General features: G+C 39.9%; 1 long non-coding RNA gene across 1 annotated transcript in view; it reads left to right on the forward strand.

The window, feature by feature from the left end:
* Positions 1 to 283: 283 nt before the first annotated feature.
* Positions 284 to 15,372, forward strand: part of LOC124879002 — a 30,720-nt gene continuing 15,631 nt past the window's right edge. The window contains exon 1 of the long non-coding RNA XR_007040928.1: positions 284 to 471. This is a non-coding gene — a long non-coding RNA (uncharacterized LOC124879002). The remainder of the gene's footprint in view (positions 472 to 15,372) is intronic.

The raw sequence follows: 15,372 nt of genomic DNA on the forward strand, positions 1-15,372 counted from the left end.
GAAACATCGAGGTTAAGGCTATTGACTGATGTCACAGTGTCACTTCAGCTTCTTGAGTTCACCAGGTTACACGGAGGTGCCAGTATGCCACCCTAATGGCAAAATAAACTGTGGAAACTTGCAGCTTTACCTACAAAATGTGCGCGAACCTCTTTAACAACAGTGATTTTCTCGTTATAAATGGTTATAAACATGAATTTGGAGCAGTAACCTGTGAGGAAAAAGTGGGTATAATCGACACCCTGGGAAAGGGAACAGCTAAGTGGTTTTTTTTGTTGTTGTTTTAATTCCTGGTGTGCAGATGCGCGTCCATCTTACCTTAAAAGGACAGACAGCCCATGAAAGAAGGGTGATTAATGAATGCAGTTCACCTTTACATTTGGATCCACCTGCAGAAGCGACTGTATTCAAGCTGCGTCTGTGGCGCTGGGCACTCAGTCTAACTTAGCTCCACACAATGGAAAAAAACGAGTAAGTTATATCACTCCTTGTTGCTTTTATTGGCTTAAACTCATGCCTAGTTATGTCTGAGCAGGTTATACGGTAACTATCGACGCCATGGTATTTATTTGTTTCTATATAAATAGTTCAGTGTACACACACTTGTTGCTCAGAGTGGGAGCCTATTTGTTTGTAAGGCCTCTGAATACTGCGATTAAGTGAAAACGTGCAATACATTGTATGATTATTGTTTGGTTTGGTTTCTATTGGTTTAAAAGAAGCCAAATATGCATTTTTTAAAACAAAACGTTAGGCTGGAAGAATTATATTTACATAGCTAAACACGGACAAATCTATTATACAATCCATGACCAAATCTGAATAAAATTTTAGAGTAAACTATATGCGTAGGCAACTTATAGGGAATAACACATGAGCAGCTAACAAAAAGGAAAAAAGACACCAGTAAACTGTTCATAACCAATTGTATTAATTCTATATATTTGAATTTTTAAAAGTAATAAAAAACAAATATTTAAAATGTCTTTATCTGCAATTAGAGTTGACATGCAATGTCATATTTAGGTTGTAAGGACCCCTTAAATCCAAAATATTTACTGATGTTTAAAGAAAAACAAAAACTTTATATTTTAAACTGAAATATTTAATGAACTAGATAAAAATATTAATAATTTTCGTTATTACTATTATCATCATATAATTATATTATTATTAAAAGGGTTCCGTTCAAATGCAGGTATACAGAATCCAGTCGAGTCAGATCTAATTACGTGGCAACTTCGTGGCAGATGTGTATATATATATATCTGGTATAAATAATAATAATAATAAAAAAGCCCAATTTAAGCGTTTACATGTGATTTTGAAGCGTCTCCGTCCCTCTGTGGGACCTTGCGGGCCCACTTTTCAGCCCCCTTACATGTCCTCTCTACTGCTGCTGTGCGCTGCAGGATCCTCTCAGAGTGAAACCCAGCTGATTCTCCAAAGAAAAAGGCCGCGCATGCAGGGTCACTCCTCGGTCACGGTTTCAGTTTGTTGTCCCAGCACTACCCTAACCCCGTCAAATCTAAACTAGAGTTTATACACCCCGCAAAGGGCAAACAAACCTGGTTAGGACGGCCGGTTCTAGACAAAATCCCGCAGTAAAAAGAATTAGCATACCAATGCAAATTACAGAAAAGGAAAAGAGATCTTAGAAAATCCCGACGACCCCGATGGCTTCCATTATGGCCCGAGATAAACATATGAACGATGACAGACGCGTAATTCAAACCATTCTCCAACCAAACTCTGGGAAGGAGAAATAAACGCTTAAAGCATTGCGATGGAAGATGTACCACAAAATATCATATAAAATAAACTGTAACGTTGTTTTAGTTTCAGGCACTCGTTTGTGTTGGTAAACATCAACCAGGCCGAATTTAAAGCTCTGTATAATAATAATAAAAATAATATTAGAAATAGTTTAGGGGCTTCTTTTATGTGTGGGTAGAAGTTATCAGCGAATATTTAGGCCTAAATTGCAATATTTAGCATTTTTTATAATAAACAATTTTATAACTGCAAATACTGTAAATATAATTCCAATCAATTATGTCATTTAGACCAAGCTGCAGCATTGTTTCAACATAAATTATTTCGACAACCAATAATCCAATAATAACTGCTTTTATAAAAGATTTTCCTTTCTATAAGAATTTGTCATTTTGTTTGTTAAATCTTAAATTGATATTCTTTCAAACTAATACTGCATAAGCTTATTTTCAAAAGGACTGAAATATTCTGATAATCTTAATGTGTGTGTTTGTGTTAATGTAGGGTTTGTAAGCCTTCTGGTGCCACAGAAAAGTTTTGTTTTTATTTGTGTTTCCTTGTATGTTCCAGGACTGTGAAAGTAATTGTATTTGCTTAAAAAGAACTTTCCTATTTACAGTTACTAAAAAAATTTATATTTTCACCTAGAAGGATCAATTTTTTTTTCTTTTAGACTGAAATGAAAGAAAAAGCTTATTGAAAAATGGGTAAATTATAATAAATTGATTAATCTTTTCCTGCAATAGTTGCAAAGGTGGTAGAAAACTCACTTGGTAGGAACACAAAGTTGGGAGGTTTTGATAAAAAGAGCCCAGAGAAAAAGAAACTGAGAGCGCACATGTTTTTATATCAGAGCCCACACACCAACACACTAAGACATGCAGTAACAGGCAAAAATATTTTCAGTGAAGAAACAGTTGCAAGCAGAAGTGCACAAGGACATTTACACCCACACACAAACAGTGCATGCTATAGAACAACATTTCGAAAGTCCTCTGGTTTGTTGTGTGAAAACAGATGTTTCAGGCTTTGGATGTCAAGTCCTAATTTTTCCTATAAATCTGTGTCTGTGTGTGCCATACGGCTTTTACCAAAGACTGACAAAATGATACTATGAATTGCACGAATAGTCTTAAAAAGTGACATTTGCTTTCAAACACACTGGCTTTTTACAGAAAGCCAATTTTACCTCTAAGTTTTAGTTTAAGTTTTGCAATGCATTGTCATTATGAAATATTATATGTCTAATATAGGAAGCAATGCCAGTAGTGACGTTGTTTTCTGTGGCTGCATAGACAGATTAGAACTAGCTTTAGCACATAAATCTAATATGAGTTTTATTTGCTACACATCTACGGCCCGGTAAAATGAGTCAGACACTTTCTCCTCTCTGAAATGTCACGGTCCGTCTTTTACTGACTTGACTCAAACAGAGAGAGCCAGAAACCCAATGAGGCAGTGACATGGGCAGACAGAAGTCACTCATCATGCTGGTCCAGGTATTGGCACATCTACTCTAACTGACCACTCCCCTGGTGTGATTGGCAGACAAAATGAATTCCTTCATCGACAGATGTGCGACAGCGGCCGATGGATGGATTGACAGAGTGATGGAGGAAGAGAGGGAGATGACATCATGTGGTCAGTTGTGTGTGCTGCTATGTTACAACTGGCTAAAGTGGGAGAAAGGGAAGAAGGCAGGAGGGATGTAGGTGATTGGATGGAAGAAAAGCGTAGAGTCCACATCTTGACATCAAAACTCCCCTCCAGGAGTTGTCTGCGGTTCTCTTTGAGCTCCGCTCAGCTCGGTGAGTCACTCCGACTCGGGGTGCCAAACGGAGGTACACAAAGAGATGTGAAAACAGAAGAGCACAGCCAGGGATTTTAGCAGGTTAGAGGCCCACAGGAGGAGCGAAGACTGGGAGCTTGCAGGCTGGGTAGTGGTCTGCAGACAGAGGGTCCATCCATCACACATGTCCTGACCTCCAGATGACCCCAGCATTGCAGCCAATGAGGCGCCCTCAAACCCTAAAAAAGCACCCCCTCTACTACACACGCACACACACTTATCTAGCCATACGTACATGTCCAAACACACAAGAGATCGGGTGACACCGAGAGGAGCCTGGATGCTCTTTGTGTAGGCCTCCCTAGCTTCCAAGAACACTTTGTTGATTTTTTTCTAACTAATGTGAGTACCAACACCTGACAGACAGACAGATGTACACCGACACACACATTCAGGTAAATACACACACACTTTAGTTTGAACTGGAAGATCCATTGAGGAATATCCTGGCAGTAGCTGATGAGTAACACTTTCAGTAGTAAAAGAGGTTAATTAAAGGACAGAAAAATAATGATATACTGCAAATAAAAATGGAAATATGAAGATGCTTTTTATGTAGGTCTAGGGTCAAGTTACAAAATGTGGGTCAGAAATGTTTGTACACTCATTATCCACATTATTAGGGTGCTGGTCATTTCAACCATTTCATACCTTTGCTGTTTTAATTGTTTTGTACCTAAACAAGTCAGATGCAGATACCATAGTCAGATAACTAATTTACAGCCTTCAATGAGTCCTTCAAACCATTGTTTTTCTGGAAATGACTCAACACAACAGACAACTGCAGTAAGTTTTAAAAACAGCAATGAGGTGCACGTGTTGGCATTTATAGGGTCTTCTTCTCCAATCCAGACTGCCTCAAGTTACAGTGCCTTGCAAAAGTATTCAACCCCTTGGCATTTTTCCTGTTTTGTGGCCTCACAAGCTGGAATTTAAACAGGTTTTTTGTGAGCTGGGCTGCATGGTAGTGTTTGCATGTTCTCCCCGTGTATGTGTGGGTTCTCAGTCCAAAAACATGACTGTTAGGTTAATTGGTTTCTCTAAATTTGCCCTTAGGGGTGAATAAGTGTGTGCGTGGTTGTTTGTCCTGTGTGTGTCCTTGCTGCCCTGCAAAGGACTGGTGACCTGTCCAGGGTGTACCCCGCCTCCTTCAGAGTGCACTGAATCCCTAGAACCAGTTCATTATAAGAATTCGTTCAAAAGAATCATTCACTGAATTGTTCAAAAAGTTCATGCATTTCATGTGTACAGAGAACTGTGTGTGATTCGCCAACTAGTACTGTGTTGGACTGTACCAATCAGGAAGTGATTTGTTCACGTTGTCACTAACTCAAGATTCTCAATAGATTCTGTTAGTGTTCTTCCACCAAAAGAACTCTTGTTCTTGAACTGGTTCAGTTTGGGTGCCTTCGAACTTTGTTGTTTTGTTGAGCATCAACATGCATTTCCACCAGTTTTGGGAACCAAGCATGAACCAACAACAGTGGGCGTTACACAACATGGGAGGGAAGCTTGGTAGCAAAAGAGTGGAACTTACTGAGCTGCGCACAATGAAAGAGCATCAATAAACTACACTTAATACAGCGAAGGAGATGGCGACTCCGTGCGAGTGTAACAAGTAGTTACACAACAAGTAGTTATACAACGAGTGTTTAGTGTATTTTTGCAAACATATAAATAACAATTATACGGTACATTCCTTGTCTTTGCTGCCGTACTTGTTGCTTCTATTGTCTGCAGCTTCGACCCGCCCATAAGCGATGTTGCGGTTCATGCAGAAAAAGTGTTTGCCGTAACCAAGTTGAACCAGAGTTTGCTCACTGGAACCTCTTTTCATCGGTGGAAACACGAGTCACCGGTTCAAAATCATATTTGCGAACCAGAACGGGCTCCGAACTGCGTTAATGGAAAAGACTTACGTGTGTGCAGCAGGTTCGGGAATCTACAGCACACACTCTGTGAGTCACAGAACGCATAAGTTCCACGCTGACCTCAACTAAGCTAAAATGAGTTAATGAAGTAATTCGATTCAGGTTGTTCACTCGATTTGCTTGTTTGAACCAATCACTCAAAAACGAGCAAGCGTTAGCTGGCATGAGGATGAGAGTGTTGCGCTTTGACACGTTAGAGACCGTGATGTTTTGAGAAAAAGTAATATTCTTCTGGCCCTGTCTATTGACAGGTCAGATTTTTGTTTTCGCTGGAAGTTTCTTCAGGTGGATTCCTCAGGTAACTAAGGACACATTCACACTACTGGTCCAGTCCAGGGATTGGTCCTGGGATCGGTCCAGGGATCGTACCAAACAAGTTGGAGTAGTGAAGCGGTGCAGTTGACGGCACCTCTTCATAACTCCACATAGCCCCATGAGACATTTTCAAACTCTTTTATCTTCACATTGTATGATACACTGGAAACGGCAAGCATTCAGACTGCAAGTGAACCACTTCAGGTTCTAAATAAACTGTGATGAGACCTGCAGTTGCAACCAATGGATGGTTCTCTGATTGGCTTCAGGGTGTGGGGTGGCTTTCCACCTGAACTTAGAAAGAGAGACTGAGATTCTTTTTCTTTTCCACTTTATGTGTTCTGCAGCACCCTGCAGTGTGGTAGGCCTGTATCACCCACACCTTCACACACAGCTGGTCATTTAAGACCACGGATTTACATTGTCTCACTTATACTGTTTCACACCCCGGAAATATTTGGACTATGTGCTTCTTGTTTTATAGCAAAGTACATAAGCACATGCCATTTTTCATTTTTTTTTATTTTATCTTTTTTTAAATATATATTTATCTTTTTACTTCAGGAACTATTTTGTGCACATCACATAACCTGAGATTAAACATTTAATTTACAGACTGGAATGTAGCAAAATAGGTAGTAACCCAAGGGTGTGAATACTTTTGCAAGGCACTGTACATGTACACCTTCACCAACCTTTGGATAAATGCCGCTAGTCCCTTTGTGAATTCTGGCAGAACATCCCCTCTTGTTAGTAGAATAAAAGTTTATTTAAATAGGATTATTTCCTGGCACAAACCCAACCCAATATTCAATATAGTGTTGAGGTGATTTCCAGCTTTGACCATCCCAAAGCCAATTCTGATGTTTTTGGCTCCCTTTGGAACACTGTGTCCAAGTTTTAACTGTAAATTACTTGATTTGAGGTGAAGTTATTTCAGTCCCTCTGGCAACAAAACAGAGCCTCAGCATGATACTGCCACCTCCATGCTTGGCAGAATGTACAGTATTCTTTTAAAGCCTCAACTTGACTCCTCCATTTTATAGGTCAGCATGGCCAACAACCTTAAACTTTGTCTCATCCGACTATGAAACATTTCCCTAGAGGCATCTGGCTTGTCTTTGTCGCTACTTCCAAATTTCAACAGCCTTTTAACTTGAAGGCAACGTCTTAGTCTATGTTGATGTTAAGCCTGTTTCACTGTAGATTGCAACACTGGTGTACCAGCGTCTTTCAGTTGGTTTTATCTGATTCAGCGTCTTTCCTCTGAGGGTGACTGTTTGTGTCAGACATTTGAAATTTGAACATAATTGGGTGTTTCAACAGAACGATGATCCCAAACACACATTAAATCTCAACACTTTTGAAGTTGTATAGGCTACACTGATTCCTGTCAGGATAAATGGTCAAATATCCAACAAGAATTATGTAAAAAAAACTTGTTGAGGACTATACAAAGAGTATGGTCAATGTACAGCTTACTTTTTAAATAATGTTTTATACAATCAGTCCACTGTGGAAAAAAGAACAAATCATTAAAAGTCCAAAATTACTTTGGAATTCATGCTCATGATGAGTGGATGTATATTTTTGTTTACTGTAATGATGTTTTTTTGAAGATATTGGTACACCCCATTGTTTGATGTGTCCCTTCTGAGCTACAGTAACCAACAGAAAAATCTTTATTGGCATTGAAGCAATAAATTCCTTCTTATAACTGCTCACTAAAGTTTTGCATGTTTTTACTGGTAGTTTAACAACTTATCATTGGTGATGAGCTCCAAGTCTTTGAGGCTGGAAGGCCTCCTAGCAATCACCCTAATTTTTAGCCCCCTTCACAGATTCCCAGGTTTAAATTGGGACTATGGTAGGCTACTACAAACTATTATTTGTGGTCAAAAGAAACAGTAAAATTGAAAGGTTACTGTAAACCTAAATCTGCCAGGGGTATGAATAATTATGGTCTTAACTGTAAAAGTGACCAGAAAACACTTTTGACATTTTTTATGTAAAAGGCACAACTGAGGAGAGGGGTACATATGCAGAAAGTTTAGGCATTTTGTCTGCACATACACTGACTGATTCGTTCAATTAGCCCAGTTGTCCTCCTTTTTTTCCATTTTCCCTCTCTTTCCTTACTTTCAGCGGTAGCAAGGTGGGACGTAAAGAATGAAGGTAATGTCCTAATATGCATTATGTATGTGCAAACATACAGTATATGCAGAAAAGTTGCTAATCATTTGTAAAATTATGCCCTTCGTGACACGGTCATCCTATCAGGCTTTAAACAAGACATACGCCCAGTGGTGACATGCTTATCCAATCAGGTGTCTCGCTTAGCTTGGTTACCCCTTCCCTTATTGCTGATGTACCTACTTGCAACTGAGGGCTTTTAAAACAATAATGTGCCAAACTTATTGTATTAAACAGTTTTTTAAGAAAACCTGTAAATCAAACATAATATTATCCCAGAACTTATGTAGATATTTAAGTGATTACATGCATCCTATTGATAAAATGATTACATAGAAACCACCATAAGTGTTACATAGTAATCACTGTGTCTTCTTGGATTTAGTCTGGTCTAATATTTCAATGAAAATATTGAAACATTTTTAACAGTCACCAGCACTTGTTCTTGACGTCCATTTCAGTTTGAAGTGGGAGTTCTTTATTTTAGCTGTTGGTGATCCTAAGGTCTATATTACAGTTAGTTTGATCAAATTTGCTTTGCAAATAATACCATAGTGTCTCCTAAGTACCACAAAAGGCAGGCCAAGTAAGACCATTGGTATTTGTATGTCGGTTTGAGAAACATGGAAGTAAACTTTCCATTGTGGCTCTGACTGTATATTTAGGGGTCAGTGTCTAACTGGAATGTGACCCTTTGTCCCAGTCTCTAGTCTATTGCAGGCTGTAATACATTTTCTTTGAGAATTTCCCAATATATAGTTTTATTCATCTACAAATAAACTCTGACCATCCCCGCAGCATTTTCTTATCGGGCCAAAGAGATGGGTTAACATGGAGAGCCAAAACATAATCCCAAAGCCTGAACCACAAAGTCAGCATACCTTGTCAATTAGCAAATAGAGCCTTGGTGAAGCCTTTGATATCAAAGAGCCGAGCCTTTGGTTTCATCAGTAGGAAGACAGGTTAAACAGAACATGTTAAAACAGCCTTAAGGAGATTGTTGCTGGTATATCACAGAGAGAAACAACCACAGTAACCACTTTCACACAGTTATAAAGACACACAGCTTGAGGGCAAAAGACAGGTTTCAGCACTTTGAATAAAACGTCTTCAAGTTGGGTGGAGTTTGCAGATGCTGTGGATTCTGCTCGCGGGGACCAGCGACCATTGTTGCCGTGTTTGATCTCACCTGACACCGTTTTTACCTGAGAACCACCTGTCGGTAACTCATAAAATGAGAAATGGCGCTCACGCGTGCTGTGACAGGAGTGCATTGGAAATAAAATCTGCAGGGATTAGGGAGCAATTTGTGTGTTAACTGACAAGCCAAAGTGCTCAATCTGGTTGATGGTTTCTGACGTGCGAAAGCAGATCGCATCACAGCAAGGATTTAGACATTATCCTAGGAAATATAACCCAAAATCCCGCACTTGCTCAATTTTCCTTTCAGATATAGCGTAAAGTGAAATTAGCGTTTTTGAGTCAAAACATGATGAGCTACACTGCCTTGCCGCAGCGTTTCCCATTTAAATCAGCCAGTGTTCATACAGCAACTTGGTATGGTAGAGAATGAAAGAGATGTTTAAGTGACAGATGTTTGGCATATTGTAACTCAAAGCCTCTATTTTGCACAAACCCTGCAGCACATAACACAGTGGGAGTCAAAGAGCTGGAGTGAAACTATGCACTGATATGCTCCCTGTCCCCTTTGGGCAAAGAGCGGTCTAGATTAAAATCTGCGGCACTCAAAACATGGAGCTTAGCTTGACAAATTGACCTGAAGTTAAAGTCTGTGATTTACTGTATTTTCATGGCTGCTTGTTTATCTTGTTATGTTTTATGCACAGTGTTTTGCGTCATATTAATGACAATCGATGTCAAAGAATCTTCCAAACTGAGTTGAGATCCAGTGACTTAAGGCTTTATAATTTACAATGCTTTTGAAAACAGTTTGGAATATTTAAAAAAAATCTATTTTGGCTTATTATACAGGTCCTTCTCAAAAAATTAGCATATTGTGATAAAGTTCATTATTTTCTATAATGTAATGATGAAAATTTAATATTCATATATTTTAGATTCATTGCACACTAACTGAAATATTTCAGGTCTTTTATTGTCTTAATACGGATGATTGTGGCATACAGCTCATGAAAACCCAAAATTCCTATCTCACAAAATTAGCATATTTCATCCAACCAATAAAAGAAAAGGGTTTTTAATACAAAAAACGTCAACCTTCAAATAATCATGTACAGTTATGCACTCAATACTTGGTCGCGAATCCTTTTGCAGAAATGACTGCTTCAATGCGGCGTGGCATGGAGACAATCAGCCTGTGGCACTGCTGAGGTCTTATGGAGGCCCAGGATGCTTCGATAGCGGCCTTTAGCTCATCCAGAGTGTTGGGTCTTGAGTCTCTCAACGTTCTCTTCACAATATCCCACAGATTCTCTATGGGGTTCAGGTCAGGAGAGTTGGCAGGCCAATTGAGCACAGTGATACCATGGTCAGTAAACCATTTACCAGTGGTTTTGGCACTGTGAGCAGGTGCCAGGTCGTGCTGAAAAACGAAATCTTCATCTCCATAAAGCTTTTCAGCAGATGGAAGCATGAAGTGCTCCAAAATCTCCTGATAGCTAGCTGCATTGACCCTGCCCTTGATAAAACACAGTGGACCAACACCAGCAGCTGACACGGCACCCCAGACCATCACTGACTGTGGGTACTTGACACTGGACTTCTGGCATTTTGGCATTTCCTTCTCCCCAGTCTTCCTCCAGACTCTGGCACCTTGATTTCTGAATGACATGCAGAATTTGCTTTCATCCGAAAAAAGTACTTTGGACCACTGAGCAACAGTCCAGTGCTGCTTCTCTGTAGCCCAGGTCAGGCGCTTCTGCCGCTGTTTCTGGTTCTAAAGTGGCTTGAAACTGGGGAATGCGGCACCTGTAGCCCATTTCCTGCACATGCCTGTGCACGGTGGCTCTGGATGTTTCTACTCCAGACTCAGTCCACTGCTTCCGCAGGTCCCCCAAGGTCTGGAATCGGCCCTTCTCCACAATCTTCCTCAGGGTCCGGTCACCTCTTCTCGTTGTGCAGCGTTTTCTGCCACACTTTTTCCTTCCCACAGACGTCCCACTGAGGTGCCTTGATACAGCACTCTGGAAACAGCCTATTCGTTCAGAAATTTCTTTCTGTGTCTTACCCTCTTGCTTGAGGGTGTCAATAGTGGCCTTCTGGACAGCAGTCAGGTCGGCAGTCTTACCCATGATTGGGGTTTTGAGTGATGAACCAGGCTGGGAGTTTTAAAGGCCTCAGGAATCTTTTGCAGGTGTTTAGAGTTAACTCGTTGATTCAGATGATTAGGTTCATAGCTCGTTTAGAGACCCTTTTAATAATATGCTAATTTTGTGAGATAGAAATTTTGGGTTTTCATGAGCTGTATGCCAAAATCATCTGTATTAAGACAATAAAAGACCTGAAATATTTCAGTTAGTGTGCAATGAATCTAAAATATATGAATGTTAAATTTTCATCATGACATTACAGAAAATAATGAACTTTATCACAATATGCTAATTTTTTGAGAAGGACCTGTATAACATGCTTTTTTCTACTCGATATGAAGATAAATGTCTCATTATGGAGTAAAGATGATCATTCCAATGAACTTTTACTGTCGGAGACAGTTCCCTCTTATGAGTGGCAGTTCTTGCATGAATGGCATCCTGGGAAAGTGCCTCCTTTTGCACCTATTCCACAAAAATTGTAACTTTTTACGATGTAACTCATCAGAACATGCTATACTAAAAAACCTTTTGCTCACCACCCAAATCATTGAATTCAGGTGGTTCAATCACTTAAATGGCCACAGTTGTATAGACTCCGGCGCCTAGAATGGCGGACTGCTTCTGCCAACATTTGTGTAAAGATGCTTTGCTCTCAGCAGCTCGGTGAATTCCAGCATGAAACCATGATTCAATTCAATTCAATTCAAAAATACTTTATTAATCCCAAAGGGAAATTAAATGTTGTTATAGCTCATATTATGTAGGTTTCTTCAAAGAGCTGCTGTAGATGCTGATGGCTGTGGGCAGGAAGGATCTCCTGTAGCGCTCCGTCTTACAGCAGATCTGAAGAAGCCTCTGACTGAAGACACTCTGTTGCTGTAGGACAGTCTCATGAAGAGGATGCTCAGGGTTTTCCATAATGTTCTTCATTTTATGAAGAATCTGTCTTTCCACAATGATCTCCAGAGGTTCCAGAGGAGTCCCCAGAACAGAGCCAGCCTTTTTTATCAGCTTGTTGAGCTTTTTTAAGTCCCTGGTTCTGATGCTGCTTCCCCAGGAGATGATGGTAGAAGAGATCACACTTTCCACAACAGACTTATAGAAGATATGCAGCATCTTGCTGCAAACACCAAATGACCTAAGCTTCCTCAAGAAGTACAGTCTGCTCTGTCCCTTCTTGTAGATGGCTTCACAGTTGCATCTCCACTCTAGTCTGTTGTCCAGGTGAACACCGAGGTATTTATACTCCTCCACCACCTCCACTTCTTCTCCCATGATAGAAATGGTGTTTGACTTATTCCTGTTTCTCTTAAAATCTACAATCATCTCCTTTGTTTTAGTCACGTTCAACATGAGATGATGAGACCTATGCCAAAAGTCCAGTGGCCTAACTGGATTTTCTGTCTTTTCCTGCAGTCTTTCTTTGAGCAAACAATTACAGACAACCAAAAAGACTACTAAATAAGAACTTCACAAACCAGGGATTAAGAGAGGATCAAACCCTCCCCTTAAAATTGTTCTTAGCCTTTAATCTGCATGTTTTACTATCTGTTCTTGTGAAGACCAGTGATGGGAATAACGGCGTTAAAATAAACAGCGTTACTAACAGCGTTACTTTTTTCAGTAACGAGCAATCAAACAAATTACATTATTCAGCGTTACGCCGTTACCATTACAGATAATTTAATATTATTATAAACTCAAGCTACTCATTGAGGCTCTTGTCATTTCTCGTGGCTCACAACCACAGGAGCTAAGTTTTTTTCTTTGGTGAAGGGAGGAGCAAATGGCAAAACAATTGCATAAGTGGTGATGATTGGCTAAGGTAGAGTAAGCTTTCACTGTAAGCCAATCAGAGGAGTGTTCAGTTTACACATAAACCACAGCACACAGCAGCCCTGCCCAGGCAAACTAGCAGATGTAAGCTGCAACAATGGTAGGTCTGGAGGGAAAGATTGCGTTTTCAAAGTGGAAGTACAGACACTACTTTATTGTTCTTGAGGTAAAAGGCAAGAACGTACATGTGAAGTAAATATTAAATGTTTAGTGTAAGTAGGCTACTTGTCTATGTAAGTCCACTTTATGCAACTGGCTTGTGAAACCTTAGAAAAAAATCAAAATTCGTGGACATATTTAAACTTAAAAAAGCAATAGTTACGCAATAGTTACTTTCCCTGTTAACTAGTCACTTTTATAGTGGAGTAACTCAGTTACTAACTCAGTTACTTTTTGGGAGAAGTAACTATACTTAATTACTTTTTTAAAGTAACATACCCAACATTGGTGAAGACACATGAAGTTTTGATATATAATCTTTGTAAAAACATCACAAATGATCACATCAGGTTAGTTATGTGTTATGTACACAAAAAACTCCTTTGATTCTGTTTAAGACAGTTTTCTGAGAAACTCTGTTATTTAGTTGTCCAGCCGTTTAAAAAAAAGGAACCACAAAGAGGGCAAGTGTTTTTGTTGGGTCACCTGTGTAAGGGCTCTTACAGTAAACTGACTTCTCCAGCACCACAGACTCTCCCATCAGACTCCTGGACAGTCACCCTTCTTAACATCCCCCTGCTCATCCTCCCCCTCCGCTCGTTATCATTTGAGTTCCACAGAGACTCCTCTAATGACAGCACTTGTCTATATCGTCGTTGTCACAGCTCGAGTCTGTGTGTGTTACTCTGTGTGTGTGTTTACATTTGTGCTCTCAAACTAGTGCATGTTTGCCCTGTAATGACAGCGGCTGTCTATAATGCCTCGCCCTGGCAGGGATCATTCGGTCCAACCTCTCTCTCGTCCGCTGTCCGGTGTCACCTATGCCCGGTTGGATGATGATGTGATCTTTAGTCCCCTCTGCGATCCATAGACTGGCATTTGGCTCAGAAAGCGTCCCCCGGCCCTGACATGCATGCTAAAGCTTGCTGCTGTTTTGCCGATATCCCCCTCACTTCGCCTGTTTTACCTCCCCCAATAGGTGAGTTAATGCCAGCCAGAGCAATATTCCAGCAGTCAGTGTTAGATACTGGAATGGCATTTAGCCACTGAGGTGTAAGACCCTGCATATTTGTGTATGCATGAATGTAGCTTGAAGTTTGGCTGCTGTTGATAAGTCTGCTCTCAAGATGTTAAACGGCTGAAACAATTTGGATTTCTTTTGCACCATAGTTCTCAAACTGTGCTGTATTTCTCAAACTGTAATATGGAAATGACCTCAAACCCAACTTACCTATGTTACAGTTCCAGCCTGAAACCCAGTTGGATTTACTATTTGAAATAACCCTTATTTGTAAATGTATTCACCTTCGTACATATTATGGACTAGAGTCCATAGGGTTTAATATGATGTCAGCCTAACCCTTGCAGATTTAACAGCTTTAACTCTTCTGGGAAGGTTTTCCACAAGGTTCAGGACAGTGTTTATGGGAATGTTTTTATCATTCTTCCAAAAGTGGCTTTGTCAGGTCAGACACTGATGTTGAATGAGCAGGCCTGGGTCACAGTGTCCAATCTAATTTACTACAAAGGGGTTCTTTCAAGTTGAGTTCCGGGCTTCAAGTCCAGTGGTGGCATGCTTTACACCACTACATCCAACGCTTTGCACTGGATCTTGTAAGCAGGTGTAGAAATTCGCTTCCACTGTGTTTAAATTAAATATTTAATAGTGAGGGCATTTCATGACTGGACTTTTTGCATGGTTGGTACTTGAAAGTGATCGTCTTTTTCCCAAATGTTTGTAGAATCAGTTTGCATCCCTAGGTGCTTAAATTCATTCAGCTGTGCCAATGGAAGTGATTAGAAGACCTAAATTTAATCTTATGGATAGGTGAACAAATGCCTTTGGCCAATGTTGTGTGCTTACTGATCTGGCTAATTCTTATTAGCAAAACAAGCTAAGAGTTTATTTCTCTGTATTGTACCTTTAAACACATTAGCAACATGTTTGCTAAACAAAGGTGTATGTATGAAATATCAAATGAGACACAATTGCAGTTGTTAGTACTGGTGCCCGACAGCA

The sequence above is a fragment of the Girardinichthys multiradiatus genome, chromosome 13, assembly GCF_021462225.1.
Source record: "Girardinichthys multiradiatus isolate DD_20200921_A chromosome 13, DD_fGirMul_XY1, whole genome shotgun sequence".
Classification (NCBI taxonomy): Eukaryota; Metazoa; Chordata; class Actinopteri; order Cyprinodontiformes; family Goodeidae; genus Girardinichthys; species Girardinichthys multiradiatus.